The sequence below is a fragment of the Salvelinus sp. IW2-2015 genome, unplaced genomic scaffold (assembly GCF_002910315.2).
Source record: "Salvelinus sp. IW2-2015 unplaced genomic scaffold, ASM291031v2 Un_scaffold5280, whole genome shotgun sequence".
NCBI classification, from domain to species: Eukaryota; Metazoa; Chordata; class Actinopteri; order Salmoniformes; family Salmonidae; genus Salvelinus; species Salvelinus sp. IW2-2015.
In genome coordinates, this window is record NW_019946545.1 from 34,452 (window position 1) to 36,918 (window position 2,467).

A 2,467-nucleotide genomic window follows, 5' to 3' on the forward strand; every position below is an offset into this window, starting at 1 on the left:
AACACCATCCCAACCGTGGAGCATAGGGATGGCAGCATCATGTTTGTGGGGGTGCTTTGCTGCAGGAGGGACTGGTGCCCTTCACAAAATAGATGGCATCATGAGGAAGAAAATGTTTGTTGATATATTGAAGCAACATCAAGACATCAGTCAGGAAGTTAAAGCTTGGTCGCAAATGGGTCTTCCAAATGGACAAAGACCCCAAGCATATTTCCAAAGTGTGGCAAAATGGCTTAAGGACAACAATGTCAAGGTATTGGAGTGGCCATCTCAAAGCCCTGACCTCAATCCCATAGTCTTGCTAATTGCCTATAATTTCCACCTGTTGTCTATTCCATTTGCACTACAGCATGTGTAATTTATTGTCAATCAGTGTTGCTTCCTAAGTGGACAGTTTGATTTCACAGAAGTGTGATTGACTTGGAGTTACATTGTGTTGGTTAAGTGGTCCCTTATTTTTTTTGAGCAGTGTAATACAACATACAAACAAATTACATAATTTACAAATATATATATTTTCAATATTCATGTTTATTATCAGGGTCTTTTTCTGTTCAAGGAATCACCCAGACACGCACGGAACACAAAACAACATGCTTCCTTTTTTTTTAAGACAGTGATTTCGCTGGTCAACATAATGGCTGACATAATAGAAAAGAACCAGCTCAAAACCTCTGTGGTAAACCTCCTTAGGAACAGGGAGCCGATGGAACCCCCTCCCCCCCACCAAACCATTGTAAATAAACCTAACCAAAACAACAAAGAACCCCATTCCTCATGGTTAAAACAAAACAGACATAGCTTTCAATCAATCCATGTTATAAAGACTACAATGTTCAAAGAGCTGCTGGCAGCCTCAGTCATAGTGGTTTGGGGTGGAGTGGTACTGCCTTACTGGGCCATCCAGGCATTGAGGCATCTCCACATTTAAACAGCATGAAAGGCAAAAGATTAAAGACCACCGAGAGCACCAGCGCACCCGATTGATTCATTATACATCAAAGGGTGATGCGAGTCAATCTGCCTCCCTGAAATACAGCGTTTCTCTCCATCTCATCTAACTGCTCTAGACGTAATMGGAACGTGGGTTAACTTAATACCATGTGGGTTTGGTTGATCACGTTTGTGTTTTAGACGATAGAGAAGGGGAGTAATGTGGGTTGAATTGTGTTGTGGTTCAGCAGTGCTTTATGGTGATTGTGCTGTAGCCTCCAGTCAGTGTAAAATGGCTGGCTGTGGGTTGATGCTGAAGTGGTGCAGTACGCCCTCTGCAGGTWAGAAGTTGTATAGCAGTAGGGKGGAAAAGAGGAAAGCCAATGATATCATTGTAGTAGAATCAATTACAGCCTAGCCTAAATCACCAACCGGTTCTTCTCTGGGAAATAAAACTAAAATTACAACAATTATTTTTACAAGTACTCTGAAAAGCTACTAAATTACAGTAACAAGAGTAGTTGTAATTAGTTACTTTCTACCTCTGCCAATCTGTTTCTCTATGGGATGCCCAGCRGCTGAATACGTGTTCTACTTCAACTTCAGKTGGATTATTAGCGGACTATTTGAATCAGGTGTGTTAGTGCTGGGATGAAATAAATACGTGTGTAAAGACTGGAAAAGGCAAACAAAGCTATAAAAAAAGCTAMGCTTTGTACCAGATACATGTACATTTTAAATCATCTAGCTGATGCTCTTATKCAGAGCAACATACAGGAGCAATTAGGGTTAAGTGCCTTGCTCAAGGGCACAACAACAGATTTTTCACATAGTCGGCTTGGGGAGTCAAATCACCGACCCTTCGGTTACTGGCCCAATGTTTTAACTGCTAGGCTACGTACCTATTAGCACCAATCTAAAGTAACTAACTGAAGTAACTAACTGAATTAGATTATATTAACTATCCTTGTTCAATCAAATTTTATGTCACATGCACCGAATACAAGAGGTAGACCTTACAGTGAAATGCTTACTTACAAGCCCAACTTCTTATGGCTGCAATCCCGTTAACGGATGATATGACAACAGCCAGTGAAAGTGCAGGGCGCCAAATTCAAACAACAGAAATCCATAATTAAAATTCCTCAAACATACATGTATCTTATACCATTTTAAAAGGTAATCTTGTTGTTAATCCCACCAAAGTGTCCAATTTCAAATAGGCTTTTCAGCAAAAGCACCACAAATGATTATGTTAGGTCACCGCAAAATCACAGAAAAACACAGCTATTTTTCCAGCCAAAGACAGGAGACACAAAAAGCAGAAAGAGATAAAATTAATCACTAACCTTTGACGATCTTCATCACATGACATCATAGGACTTCATGTTACACAATACATATGTTTTGTTCGATTAAGTTCATATTATATCCAAAAACCTCAGTTTACATTGGCGCCATGTTCAGAAATGCCTCCCAAATATCCGGAGAAATTGCAGAGAGCCACGTATCCTCTTTCCTCCTGTTGTGGTGT